Genomic DNA, 15,978 nt, shown 5'->3' with positions numbered 1-15,978 from the left:
GCCATGAAAGGGGCTCACCTGACCCACCTGGAGCACCTTAGGGTTCCCTGTCTTGCCAAAAGACAATTTGACATGTAGCCAGGAGGGTCCGGGAATTAAACCACTGTCCCTGTGGTCCGTGGACGGCCGCCTCTCCATCTGAGCTACAGCCACATGATTTGTAGTATGTGTGTGTAACTCTCTTTTCTTACCTTCTTGTCTCATCACTGTATGTAGTTTTGACAAAGTGCCTGTTTCTGGCTGGGATTACTGCACAGGGGTATATTGCAGCTCCAAATTTGATGACAGATGATGAGAAACACATACTGCTTCCCACAATAGTCATGAATGACACACACACACACACACACACACACACAGTGCATGTACTAATGTCAGCTTCATATTTTTTTACCGTAGAAATGTGTGTTGTAGTCTGTCTGGTCCACATAATATATATTCCTGACAGTCAAAGATTCAGAAATTCCCATGACGTTCCTTAGGGAATGAATGCGGGTCATTTGTGACCCATCTATAGAAGCTTTGGGTACTAATTCAAAAACTAACAATTTCGTAAAATGTATAAATGGTAATGGTGGGTTAAAATTTTAATTGGCATGATATCAATAGTATGTTTTTTGAAAACATCTTTTCATTGCAAAGATATTGCAAGAAAACAGCCTCACCAGGTAAATTTTACATCTAACAATCCAGCACATAACAGCAGGGTGCAAGGAGATAATAGGCAGGGCATACATGGAACACCATAACCAAGTGGCTGGAATAGTGTACAGAAGCATCTGTACTAAGCACAGGCTGGACGTCCCAAAGTTAAAATGGGACACACCTCAGAAGGTGGCAGAGACCAAGCTAAGATTTTGTGGGACTTCCAGATACAGACTGAGAAACTGTTGATGGCCAACCCACCGGACATAGTAGTGGACAAACAGAAAAAGGAAGCCTGAGAAATACCAAGGGCAGAAAAATATGGCAGATTTGCTGACAAACTCTACATGCACCTTGAAATGCAATTTAAAAATGACACAGAGGCTTCTGGCCAGGGCCTAGTGTAAGGGTGGAAAACTAGGCTTTGAGGCTGCAGCCCTGCTTGTTTTCCAACTATTCCTGCAATATCCTATCTCTGCAGTCTTTTGAATTTGACTGTATCATGGCGTGCTCCTTTTTTTATGTTCATGATCTTCAACATCTAAGACTAAAGTCAATCCTTTATTGAAAGTGTCTACAAAACTCTCAAGTGAGGGAAACTTTTTTTGATTACTTGAAATATGTGTGGTTACCTCTGTATATAATTTTAAACAAGTTGCTCTATATACGACTTCAGTGCACAGTGATATGCAATACAATTACTGCATTGTACTCAGAGCGAGAAGAATCTAAGTTAACATTTCTCCCCTTTTCTGAGTAAATGCTGGCTGTTCCCCCACCTTTCCTTTCTGTGTGCAGCTTTGGGAGAATTGCCCATTATCACTTCACTGATATACAATTGCTTGTTTGATAGAGCCTTGATCATGTGCAAGATCTCCTGAAATCGTGGCATTTTAGAGCCTTTGGGGAAACATTTGTTAAAACTTTGTCCATCATTTGTATTGGAATGAAGAAATGTTGTTTGGAGTTTGGTGTGGTTGACGCTTTTAAGTTGTTTTTGGACAGGGGAGGTTTATGGTACAGTCAAACAAGATAACCTAGGTTCCTGTTGCTAGGTTGATGTGGGTAGAGATTGTTGTTGTTCATTGTCATTGTGATGTCACTGGCAGCAATTATTTAATAATCTCAATTCAAATTCTAATTGAACACTACACCCAGGGAACTCCTAACCAGTCAGGAAACCCCCAGAGCTCGCTTACATTTTGATGGAGATAGGAGTGATGTCCTACATTAAGAATGTTGATAAACGGCTCTTACTTCTACTCATAAATGTAGGGCCAAATATCATTTCAAATGTCAATTTTTGTACAGTTAGGAGTGATTTGCTACTTTCAGCTACTGGATAAACATGGGTCCTACTTTGGGTTTAGTCAGGTGTTGAATTTCAGGTCTTGGATCTGCCCTAACACCTTTAAATCTCTTTTAATTGCCACCAGGGTCTGGTGTGAACAGTTTGTAGCAGTGAGTAGCTTGTATTTACCCGATATGAAGTAAATGTTGCGTGAAGTTAATGGGACCATTGTGATGACATATAAAATTCGACATAACCAAGAGGGAAAGGGGAGGGGAAGAACTTGAAAGAAAGAGATTGAACACTCTCCAGCAAGTCTAAGCACTGATGTAGCCTTGAACACTCCTTGATGCTGGTCTACATGCACCATTGCACATCTGCACCAATGGTCAATTAAGGAAGGATGTCATTTTCTTCTTGTGCCCCACATTGTCTACCCACTTTACATTGAAAATAAATTGAATCTATAATGCATTACCCAGAGGCAGACTACGCTCTCTGCTACAGGTTTCCCCTAGTTGCTTTGATGTTTTATGACCTCATCTGTGTTCACTGGACCATAATGAACTCCGATTTTTGATTGCTGCACAAGATGGTTTATAATTACCAATAAAATGTTCCAGCAGTTCACTAAGGAAAAGTTGGGGCCTTTTCACACATAGAGCGACGCATTAAATATCCACATTTTTTGTTAAGACTTAAAATTCACTCGTCTTCAGGACTCAAAATTGATCTCCTAGTAATTGATCGCGTCGTTCTGAATCGCAAAAATGTAACGCGGTTTTCCTCTGGCTAAATTGAAGATAATATTGACCTCTATTGTAGCTATTGGGAATGTGGGAAGAAAAAGGAATAAGGTGGTGGAGGAGAAAAAAGGAAGACAGAGAAATGCCAGGCAAATGAATTGGTAGATGGATAAATGATCCATCTAATCTCAGACACATACAAATTGTCACCCATTTGACAAATAAGACAATTATAAAGGAAAACGTCATCAAAGTATTAAAACTCGTGACTGATCACTACACACCTGATTGGGAGGTGGGCTAACACTGACAGATTGCTGTTAAACTGTCTTCCTGGTGAATCTGTCCTCCCCAGTGCTTCTGGCATTTTAATGCTACTTGGAAGGATATGGAGTGGAAATAATAAGGTTTAACTTCCTCAGGTTGATGTCAGTGACACTTCTCTGGCCCGGACAGTGTCAGCCACTGCTGGGCAAGTGTTTTCGAAGGTTTCTTAGATTGTTCTTCACACTGTGTTTTTAATAATTATAAAAATATCTCTATATATCAAATGCTTATCAGAGGCTGTGCAAAACATTCTCATCCCACAGCATCAGATAACCACGCTTTCTAAGGGCTGCTTTGTCACATCCTTCAGCGGATCATATTGAGGCCACAGGTACCCTTTGGCATATAGCGCCCTCCAGGGGCATCACCATTTTTATACACAGTCCTGTGTCTTGTTGTACCATCGGCCACCCCGTCCACCTCCCTGACACTTTTTAACTTCATATACTACGTCACTGCTTTAGGTTTTAATGTGTAGTTTTTGAAGTGTCTGGGTTTACATTGTACTTCACTTAAAGCTCCCAGCGTGTAACGCATGAGCGACTAGACAAAGCGTCGCTTTTTGAATGAGAATGGTCGGGGCTGTAGTAGTCATTACACCCACTTGTATATAAAAGATATATAAATGTTTTTAGAGGCTTACCGTTGGCGGAAATAAAAAAAAAAAAAGTCCAGATGTTGGACATAATTAAAATGATTTTGCGGCCATATGTACGTTTTATTTTTTGGCCTGATGATGCAGTTTTAGTTTAGGCGTGTTCACATTATCATGGAAAATGGTGATTGTGTAATCCTCATTCTAGAGCACAGTTTTGATGCTCTGATCACCTGGGGGTGCTGTACTCAATTGTGCCACCTTAACTTTAAACGTAATGATAGCATCATTAGGTAACATGCAAGAATCTTGGCAGCTCAAGTATTTTGGCAGTCAAATAGGCTGGTTATCTATATCTATAAACTTCGGGTAGAGGCAAATCACTTTTAAAGGCCAAGGGGGTCACCATAAAAATTAGTACATGTTTTAATGTGTAGTTTTTACTAACAATCGTGTGTAGGATGCACTTTAACACTGAACCTTTACCTGCTACCTGGTGGAACATAAAGTGGTCATAACTGCAAGTGGGGGAATTGAAAAGGATTCCAGTGTATGAAGTACAAGGCGACCAGATGGTTTTGATCCATCCGACAAGCACTGATGAGCAGCAGCAGGTTCAGTCATAAATTATTTTACATAAAATCTCATAAAGATGGGTTGTGGCCCATAACTTTGTGCCAAACTTCATGAGAGAATTGTGAGCCAGTTAAAAAAGAAAATTGGTGTTGTTCACTGAAGATTAGCCTTGAATCAATTGTTAGTCCATTAGTGATCCATAAACTCCATGTCACATTCCTGCCTAGTCACTTTCCTCGTCAGTCTCCCAATTTCCACATGCCTGGTCACTTAACCCTTTAGCCCCCTCCCACCTATCAAACCCTTTGTTCTTTTTTCCCTCCATTCCTACTTGGCCCTGGTCCATTCCACCCACTCGCTCACCTGCCCTGCATCGGCTCATCAGGGACACTATATGAGCCTCCTGCCACAAAAAACACTGTTTCAGATTGTTCAGATGTCTTTATTCAATGTCGTCTGTGGTTTCTTTTTAATTATTAAAACTAATCATTAAGACACAGTTGACTGTCCCATTCAAATAACATATTTTAGCATATGTGGATGAGGATTTTTTTTTTGAGCATTTAGAAGAGAAAAAAGTGAGCAGTGTTTACAAAGTTCCACCAACAGAACCTTGATTAACAGAAGATCCCAAATCAGAAACCCAAGGAAAATATAATCACACAAGCAGTCATGCTGTTTGATTGACAGAAATCAGGTCTGAACAACAAAGTTTGAGGACAAATTGGAAAACAAAAACCTCAGCAACAATGGTCTTACCACACATAGAGACTAGGGTTGACATTACTTGTGTTGTACTGGGCACACGTTGTAACATTTTTATGTTGTATAATGTTTTCATGAACCATGTGTTTGAGTCGGCCCCCACTTCCCAAAAACTGATTTTGACCTTGCATATTTGGGAGCACATGTCTGTTTGTTTAAAAACCACAGCCGAGCAGTCGCAAAAAGTCAGATTACACCACACTACTGGTGCATCAATGTGTTTGACTCCCACCTACACACACTCTCACACACTCATGATGTAAAAGATTCTATAACACAAGGCTTCCCCCACAAATCCAGCAATTGTACATTTCACACTTTGCTTTGTGATTAGTTCACCTTTCTTCTTTAAGTATAACCCTCAGTAGCAATGATGAAGATAATGATTCCTTTCTGTGTGAAGCAGCTTTAATATGTCTATATTGTAATATCTAACAGCCTGGCTGAATGAATCACAGCAGTAGCATTGAAGCAAATGGTCAGAGGTGCAGCAGTTATGTGTAACTGAACAACCAACACATCTTTTTTTGAAAAGCTTCTTTAGGGTAGTAGGTTTTTTTTTTTCTACAAGGTAGCATTAGATAGTAGGCTCTAGTCATTTTTATGCAGCACTGCAGTGTCTTTTGGTTAAACCACAAAAGAAAACATGATTTTGGTTAGAATATAAAACCAAAACAAGATTAGTAAAGACTCTAGGGTGGGTCTAAAATACCCGAACACTGACTGAAGTGACAAGAATGAACTCAAACAAGATCTGATACTGTGTCTCTCATCTCTAGGTATGTTTTGGCATATACCCATGTACCTTAACCTCCTCCCTACACTAACTGTTAAAAACTGATTACATGTACGTTAATAAATGCAACTCTGGCACCTGACATACTTACTATGGCCACTACATGTTGCCAATTGCCCACACATCTTGCACACCATAAATATCTTTGTACCGTAGGTAGTAGGCAGCCTGCTAAGCCATGTCAACATGCTAAAAATGGTTTAGCGCTCAAACTGGCTGTTCTGGTTCCAAAAAAAAAAAAAAAGTTGAACAAGAAGTAATTCAGTTTCCTGTGTCCAACTTTCTGTCAGTCCATACAATGCATGAATCTTAACCTTCTCATTATTGCAGACTTTGTCATTCTAAGTACACATGAACTGTGGGGTTATTGTATAGAATCTGTGTTTTCTTGAACAGTTGAAAACTTTAGGACATAACTTGAGCAACATCACTTCTGGTATAGCCTAGTAGCAGGATCTGTGTAATGCCTAACTCCACATAACGAATTCCAACAGTCTGATGTCTAGCTGACAGCCTGGAAAGGTCACTTGCTTCAAATGGACTATCTCATTATGATCTTTGCACAGCGTATCTCTTTATTGATTGGCTGTGGACACATAATGAACTGCTGGTCACACAACCCTTTCGTCATGTGAGCACAACCAACAAGTTCTTATCCTACGGCGGCAGATATTGAGGCTCCTAAGGTGTCAAATTTTGCCGCTTTGTACGTCCTTCAAAGGTACCCTTTGGCGTCAGCATTGGACTATCCAGGAGTGTCACCTTTTGATGTGACAGGAACAACTTTAAATTAAGAAACAACTACGGTTATGGTTAAGCACAGAAACATCAGAGTAAGGTTAAAGTTAAAAGATAAATTACATTAAAACAAATTGCTACAAAAACTTACGATGGCACACATGCACTTCCTTAATATAGTAACCACGTGTGCCACATTGTGAAACAATCATCAATAAAGCAAACATCTCGCACTAGCGCTGAACCCCGGTCTCCCTTGGGGAAGTCCCGAGTCCACCTCCCTATGAGACTTTTTCAATTCTTATTTTCTGTCATCGATTTTGGCATCACAGATTGAAGCACCTGGGTTTCTAAATTCACTACACTAAAAGCTCCGAGCATCAATCTTCGATGCAAACGACTACCTTCAGCGACAGCATGAAACACAGAAGGTCTTGACAAAGCGGCGCTTTTTAAAGCCCCGGGAATGAGAATGGCCGGGCACAACTTAACGTGCCTTTGTTTTCCATATTCGACAGTTTAGAGGTATGATTATGTATATAAAGACCTCAAGATGCATGAGAGTTTTTATTATTTAAGCAGCTTCAAAGATAAAAGTTGGACAAACTGATCGGTTTATCTGGTTTACATAATTTTTTAATGAGAAAATAACTTTTTTCTTCATTTTATTGCGGTGACAGTGTAAACAAATTAAATCATTTTCTAGTAAAGAGCTCATTTTGTTCATACTAAAATACCATACGTCACCGCTCTCATTGTATTGTCACTGAACACCTCCATCTGTTCCCCATCTTTTGTCTCCTATATCATGTAACCTCCAATATGGGATCAAATATTATCTTGAAATTATATAAGTCATAAATTGAGATGTGACCCTTCAGACTGAGCTTGCCAGTTTTCTGCCATGATGCTGACATTGCTTTTTAACAAAATGTCAAACTATTTTATCCTAATATATTAATATTTATCTTGATGTAAGGCAAAATATGCTGACAGTGTTCAGTGTGTTATTTTTCACTGTTGACAATGGTTGTCACATGCCTTCCTCCTAGGATGCCAGAATTGGCCGTGAAGTCTGTTTATTTGCTGCTCCCCTTAAATATCATAATCAGAGTGACTGCATGGGACTCTGAGTTTTATGTAAATTGCATATAAGCCGATTACAAGTGAGGCAGTTCCGCTGTAAACATTATTTATTTTATGGACTTCCAATTTTCCCAACCAGATGCGATAAAGGGAGAATAATATTATGGACATTATCATTGCATTGCATTATTGTTGTATTATGAGGATATTTTTCATGTCACACAAGGTAAGTAGTTTCTCTCTCAGAGACACAGCAAGTTTGTCTTCTGCGTATGGGTGTAAGGGAGGCAGAGATGAGATAGATGGTTAGTCTGGGTGACAGTGCTATCAGCTCTAATGGTTAGTCACTTTTTTGCATTGCGTATTGGAGCCTTTTTTTTTATTTTTAACAGTGGTCTATGATTATGAAAAGTCTGAGAAAATCTTGAAACTCGTGGAGTTAACTTTTGTCTTGTTCCTGACAAGCATTGCAGAAGTTCATACAGACCTTTCAACAAACCCCATGTTATACTGTATGCACTAAACAGTTAAACACCAGGTATAATGGTCATTGTAGAGATTTAATAGGGCGACTGTGGCGCAGGAAGGTAGAGCGGTCGTCCACCAATCCTGCAGTTGATGGTTTGATCCCTGGCTCCTCCGGTCACATGTCGAATTGTCCTTAAGCTGAATCCCAAATTAGCTGTTCCCGGTGATTGTTGGCCAGCTTCATAGCCCCCTGTCGGTGTGTGAGTGTGTGTGTGTGTGTGTGTGTGTGTGTGACTGTGAGTGCGAATGGGTGAATAAGAGGCAGTAAAGCATTTTCAGTGCCAATAGGTAGAAAAGTGCTAAATAAGTGCAGACCATTTACCATTTATTCCCAAGAATTCAACTTAATTCACAACCTCACACAGACCCAAGTTCAGCTCCAGGGTCCAGTGTGGTTAGGTTTATGCAATACATTTTTTATTTTTTTTTTGGTTAACCATAGAGAAGGATTGTTTTTTTTGTTTGTTTTTGTTTTTTAAGTTATTGATGGGTTTCATGTGACTTCATTTTTAAAATTCAATTCAAAGCCTAAGCCTATAGCACCATAACTATAACTAACTATAAGCTCTATCAAAGAGGAAGGTTTTAAGCTTAGACTTAAAAGTAGAGAGGGTGTCTTCTTCCTGAATCTGAACTGGGAGCTGGTTCCACAGGAGAGGAGCTTGATAGCTAAAGGCTCTGCCTCCCATTCTACCTTTGGAAACTCTGTGAACCACAAGTAGGCCTGCATTCTGAGATCGAAGTGGTCTACTGGGATGATATGGTGCTATGAGGTCTTCTATATATGATGGAGCCTGACCATTCAGAGCTTTATATGTAAGAAGCAGGGTTTTAAATTCTATTCTACATGTAATGGGAAGCCAATGGAGAGAAGCTAGTGAAGGTGAAATATGATCTCTCTTGAAAGTTCCAGTCAGCACTCTTGCTGCAGCATTTTGGATTAATTGCAGGCTCTTAAGGGAGTTACTGGGGCATCCTGAAAGTAGGGAATATTCCGTAGGTGGAAAATGGCTGTTTTAGACTATTTTTTTTTACCCCAAGTTAGTCTAAAAGTACAGTAACATTATGGACAAACACACTGGATGTTGTGATGCAATACTGAATATATTGGTGGAAAAAAAAAATTCAAATATTTTGATATGTTCTCTATTTTGTTACCGACAAAATGTATTTGTGGTTGCAGTTTAGTTGTATACAAATATCATTTTGAGAAAACAGGGTTTAAGTGTTAGACTGAATGGGGCTTATTAATAATAGCATATTATTAATAATAGTAATTTTAACAGATGCCATGGTGTTTAACTTAATTATGATCAGTTTCTGATGATTTGTATTGATCATTTTGATTCCCTAATGTCTGACACTAGGAAGTTATTAAAACTTAGTTATTAAAGTTATAACTTAAGTTATTAAAACTTGTAGATGATCAATAACATCATTACAGAGCAGGACCCTACAACATGTTCTCAGTGTTAAAATAAATTAAGTCTATACGCAGAGGTATCAATATGAAAAGAAGCCTTTAGTTATTTAAAAGTGAACAAAATACTTGTCGTTTTTAAAAAATCTCTTTATATAGAACATTTTTAAATGACAAAGCAAATGAAGCGGAAAGTTAATGTAATACCAATATAAGAAAACAGTAACAATATGAATGGCACAGGGAGAAGGAGAATAAACAGTATAGCAAGAGGTGATACTGAAAATTCAGACTATCCAACTAAGATTTTAAGTTTTCTTTTTTAATTAATACAATACAATGTTTCTGGATTGAGTAGAGTTAGAAATCACACAGTATCAGTTGTAAATGATAAATGACATTCTTGATTGTGTGGACAAGTCATCAACATATTTATAAAAGATCTTTTAAAAGTGAGTTATTTCCAAAGAAAATGAAAATAGCCAAGGTGTCGTGTCGTGGCCAAATTCGACAATTACTGGTGACAGACACCTCGAGTGTAACCACTAAAGAAGCTTCCACATCCAGGATGTCTTTGTTGATGCACTTCTCTCTTGCAAGAAAATAAAACCTTCAGATTCTCAACTGTCAAACGTGAATTTATATCCTCGTGTTCCTGGACAGAATACTCTTTACCCCCCCCCCCCCCCAGGCTGTTACCTCCAGCTTTTCTCTTTTATGGTAACTTTTACAACATGTGTTAAGTACATAAGAACTTGGTGCAACCTGGAGATGATTCCATGTGGGCAGACATTCATATAGCCATCCTCTTTATACAGTATAAGAGATTCTGCATTTGAGCTAGTGAAAGAAATAACAACACAATATTCCGTCTTGACTTTGTCCAAAGTTACTTAATTTGTATGTGAATGATCTTGGTATAGTGTCAAAATTGTTTAGGTGGATGTTATTTGCAGATTATACTTTTTTTTTTTTTCTTCAGGAAACATTGGGTAGTATGAGTGAAGCAGAATAACAAATTCATTTGTAAAAAAGTGTTTATCAATTAATTGTGCTTGAATCTTGCTTTATTGATATCATACATTTTGTTTTTGAAAAACAAAAGACAAACAAGACAAACAAGTTTGATGTGCAGCAAATTACCAGATCAACTACTTTGACCTCAGGCCAGCATCTCTCCTTTTTGCAGACGATGTAGTTTTACTGGCTTTGTGAGGCTGGGACCTACATCGCTCGTTGGCTTTGGTTGGCAGCCAAGTGTAAAACCGACAGGGTGAGAGTTAGCACCTCCAAGTCTGAGAGCACTGTGCTTTGTCAGAAAAAAGAAATTGTTCCATCAGAGTAGAAAGCAGATAGTAGAAACCCTGTTAAAAGTACAGTATCTAAGGATTTTCCACATAAATTAGGTGGATGGTTACAAAAACTGTAATTATGTTGTACCTTTTTGTCTTGATCTGTCACTGAGGACCTAAGGCTAATTTATATTCCCACCTTCATCCATCATTGAAAGCTTTGAGTGCTGACAGAACAGAGGAGAACATAGCTACACATAGCAAATTACTGCTCTTTGATAGGATTTGGGCCATTGCAACTATATGTCAATATTAACAGAGTCATCTACAATACATATACATGTGTATATGCATATATACAGATGGTTTTAAATGTTCCCCCCCCCCCCCCCCCTTTTTTTTTTTTTGTCGAAATTATTTTTTTTTCTAGATTTGGATGGATGTTTGGCACTTGATTTCATTTGGGCACGTGCTCAGGCCAATCTCAACTTTTACAGGCAGCTGCAAAAGCGAAGGTTATGAAGAAGTGTCACTAAAAAATTATACAAGATACTATTAAAGAATATTGAATACTATTGCTCCAAATTATTTTTAGCTGATTAAATATAATTTCTGAAATGTTCTAATAAGAATAAATAGTGTAAAATTAAGTTATATTAGTAAAGATTCCATTTTCATGTAGCTTATATTTTTATATAATTTTTCAGTAAAGTGGTTGAAACATTTATATGCATGTCCCCTTTTTACATCATGCTTTTAAAAGCATTTTCAGTTTTTGGTTCAGTGCCATTAAACCATTGCAGAGGGAAAGGTTCATGACATATCACATATATCTTACTAACAAAAGTTCTGCTGTTAATTTTGGTGCCTGTTCCTCTGCTTCAGTCCCTCTCTCCATCCCTCAAGGGTCCATTCTAAATCATAAAATAAAAATAAAATGGGTTTCTCTTTCCCCTGCTACGCTGATGACATTGAAATATATTTATTTCCAAGGGAATGAGAGCCAGGTCACTACAGCTATTGTTCGACTGAGGGACTTTAGAACATGGTTAGCACCTAGCTTTTCCCATCTCAATGAAAACAAGACTGTGAACAAGTGTGTGCTATTTGGCGACTCGGCTACAATAACTGCCGAGGTCTTGGCGTCTTTGCTGCACATCTGAAGATGACTCTAAAAAAAACTATGAGTGATGTTTGAAATTTTTTCAACTTAGTTCAGTCCAGCTTTCTCCAGCTGAAGTTGTAAACTCAAGTCATTCCTTTCTTGTAATGTCTTTGAAATGGCAGGTCATGCTGTAATGCATTGTACTCTCAGTCTTGAGATTGTTCAAAACAATGCTGCTTGTCAAATACAAGAACATTTGGCCATATAACTAGAGTTCTGCACTCTCTTCACTGGCTACAAGTTTGATTTCAAAATGTTTGTGTGTTTTTAAGCTTATAAATGGATTGACACCACCTTACCTCAGTGAACTACTCCATTAGCTCAAACCAGCAAGGTCCCTCAGATCATCATCTCAGTTTCTTTTTAGAGGTGCCAATGGCCAAATATACAAACTCTGGGGTGATTGTGTTTTCACTCTGTTAGCCCCTTTGGAACAGTTGAATGTCAGAGCACCGTCAGACCTGGCAGCTTTTAAATCATTGCTTATAATTTATTTATCATCCTCCTGGCTTTTAATCCATAGTTAGGTCTGATATTTTCTTTTAATCATGCTGTTTTGTCTCATGTGTTTTCTTTTTTTTTTTCATTTCTTGTAATAGATCTTTTTTTTTACTATTTTATGAATTTACTTTGTGAGGTATGTTGATCCAACAGGATGTTTTGAAGTGATCTATTAATAAATTTCATTTGATTAATACTGATGCCAGAATGAGGCAGAATGAAATGAAATAATGAATAATCCTTGTTTCAGCATGCACAAATGACAAAGTTGGTCAAACCTGCAGTATGTTTAATAGATATTCTTAATATTGTGTTCAAATGAGAGTCCAGAATTAAATGTAAGCCCCAAATCACTTATACACCACTAATCATCTTTTAATGTTGAACCTGACCAGTGACACCTCAGTGTTATCTGAGTTTGGAAGCAGGAATTCTACGGCCTCCAGATTTACAAGGCATCCAGTCACTTTTTAAATACACTGCTTGACCAGTTTTGATAATAACAGGCCTTCGTACTGAACATGCATGATTATTTTAGATTTAGGGTTAGGTTTGCATTGCCTTATGCCATTTCAATGGAAGTGCATGCTAACTTATTCCTAAAGGTAATATAATATTGCACATTTAGCTAGAACAATTTATTGTTGTTACGGATGGTCAAAGAGTGTGTTTAAAGTAAAACCCTAGTAACTAGTACTAACCCTAGTTAAATATTGGAAATGTTTGCATGGAAACATTTATTAAAATTGACTAATTTCTAAAGATTGCACTTCTGTAAAGTGCACCATCATGTCAATTAAATATTATGTTGATGGAAAAGATAAATAAGATTATAAATAAGACCACCATCGCTAACTGTCATGTAACAATGAATTGTAGTTCTGTTTCAAATGGTTTGGCCAGTGGGAAAGATGTAAAGTGAGAAAAGGAGGTGGGCCAAGGCCAGAGCCTAGGGGCATTCCACTTAGTCTTATTTCCTTTTAATTCCCAACTTTCAGGTGTAAAAATCTGTTGTTTTTCTCCCATTTTTGTCGTCCCTGCTCGTTATTTGCAATGGGTTTCAATAGAGTTCTTTACTGACAATGAGAGTTATTCGCAGTGATGAAAATTTCGAGTTTTTTTTTTTTTCTTCTTTCTTTCTTTCTTCATTTTTCTTTGGCCCGATTTGAGAATGTGTAATTTATAAAAATTTCAATGCAGATATCACTCTCTACAACTTCCTAAAGACATCTCAGTAAAGGTATAACCTAATCCAACGGTTTTCCTCATATTAGACATTAAAAGTGAATGAAAGAAGGTGTGAAGGAGGCGCTGTGTTCTCCCCGAGGGCTTTCGTGCCCATAGGCCCTGAAGTGGCTGCCATGAGGACACATTCTCTGCTAGATTAAGTCACTGATGATAAGAGCAAATGTCTCCCATTCTCCTGACTCCCTCTCTGCAAGTCTCCCCATCTCTAAAAATTTCACTGCAATGTGGAAAATGCTGCTTTAAAAATACTGCAACACTTCTTTTGTTCCACTGAGCCTGTTTTTGTTCCCCCCCTACCTTATTTATTTTCTTGTTCTTCCCCCGAAAAAAAAAAAAAAAAACACCAGCGAAGGGTGAGCAAGCGACGAAGATAGCTGAAAAAAAAAAAAAAAGGAAAGGGTATGAATGAGAGAGAGAGTGAGGGAGAGGGAGCGAATACAGTAGTATATAGACAGTGGAAACAGCTCTGCACTGTCAGAGTGAGCAGAGAGAAGGAGAGGATGGCAGGGAAAGTTTATAAGGCATAGTTTGGGAGGAAATGTGTGAGAGAAGTTGGGGAATCTGCGGTGGCCAGCTGCAAGAGGGGAGATAGCGGAGAAAGGCTTTTAATTCTCAATCCCCACAGAGCCTTTGAAAATTACCAATCTTCTTATCACAGACGCAGGGCTGCTTATGCAAATTGTTGTGGAGTGGAACGTTTAAACGGAAAATTACTCGACAGCATTTTTTTCCTCCACTCCCCCCCTTCCTTTTCCCGCTTTCCCTCTCTCCCTCTCTCTTCCACACAGAAAGCCTGTTTTGAGTCTCAGATAAGGAGATGAATTGCTCTCTCCGTGCTTTGAAGCACGTCAGGATTTAAAGACTCCAGCCTCAGCTCTGGCCGTGGCTCTTGCTGCTTTTGTAGCAGAAAACAGGCTGGGGGAAAAAAAAAACCGGGAGAAAAAGCATTTCAAAACAACATAGATTCTGTACTCCAACAAATCATCACTGCCTGGGGAGACAAGGAAATATATAAATATTCCCTAATCCCTGCTCTTCACTCCAATTACTTTAATATTTTTTGCTTAACACAGTCAACACTTTTCTTTCTCTTTTATTTAATTTTTATTTTTTTACATCGCAAGTAATTGACATGGATGAATGAAGCTCGTGCTCTGCGGAGAAAGTATTTGAAGCATTTCTCTAAATTGCTCCACAGGCTATATTGGAATTGAAACAGTATTGAACACAATCAAACTATAATCTCTTAAAAAGGGGAAAAAATAAAACTGACGATAAGGGTGAGGCTTTACATGTTTCTGAATAAATTAAAAACGGAGCAAAACTGTTTTAATTTTACATTAAAAGGCCCAAGAAATTTTTGTACTCCACATAAAAAGGCAAGTTGATTGATGTGAAGCCAGACTCTGTCAACAAGCTACTGCATACATTAACTCATGAAAAGGCTTTTTTAACTGTCACAGCCATTTCATAATATTGTTGTCATTATCCACATTTACATGGCAAATACAATTTTTTTTTTCTTTCTGATTTCAAATTAGATTTTGGGTGTATACAGACCAAATCCTTTTTTAAAAACTATTATGGGCCACTTTGTATGTGGTCCTAAATCTACTTGATCTGAGATATATAATCTCCGAGTTGACAACACTAACTGATGTGACTTTTACGTATGCAGAGATTCTTCATATTAGTTTGGATGAAACCGGATCCACCTAACCATAAATGTGAACCATCGACATAAAAAGATCAGACCTGTCAATAATTGAAATTAAGCCGTAAGGTTTGTAAAGTGAACAAAGCCATAGGCTGCTAATGAGGCGAAAACCACCTTTTCTTTTTCTTTTTATTTGAAGTCCACCGCATTTCTGTAGTTTGTGTATTTGTCAGCAAGGCCTCGCCTCCTAGTTCCTCTTCAAGTCTGTTACTCATTCACATGCTGCTTTCCTTGTTCTTTCACATTTACTTTTTAGGATGTCGGCTGTGCTTGTTTCTGCAAATTGGGAGTGCGTGTAAACAAGTGCTGAGGGGGACAACAAAACAATAAAAGGCATTTGGGCTGTTGTGACCGTATGTGTGGTTATTAAACAGGGGCTTGACATTTAGAGGGATGCTAATGCACTTTGTCTGTGGCTTTTATGTATGCAAAAAATAAGATTTAGAGCTAAATATTTTAGTGGTTGCGGCAGAGTAATCACTGCTGTATTATTATGTATCATAAAGAATACTTAGTAATCTAAACCTTGGCATAACTGGTTT

General features: G+C 38.1%; 1 protein-coding gene across 1 annotated transcript in view; it reads left to right on the top strand.

Annotated features, from left to right (window-relative positions):
* tsnare1 (T-SNARE Domain Containing 1) overlaps positions 1-15,978 on the top strand; it is a 153,865-nt gene that overhangs the window by 109,748 nt on the left and 28,139 nt on the right. The window lies entirely within an intron of this gene.

The sequence above is a fragment of the Channa argus genome, chromosome 7 (assembly GCF_033026475.1).
Source record: "Channa argus isolate prfri chromosome 7, Channa argus male v1.0, whole genome shotgun sequence".
NCBI classification, from domain to species: Eukaryota; Metazoa; Chordata; class Actinopteri; order Anabantiformes; family Channidae; genus Channa; species Channa argus.
The sequence above is the reverse complement of the archived record's forward strand: the minus strand, read 5'-3'. Positions and strand labels throughout refer to the sequence as shown.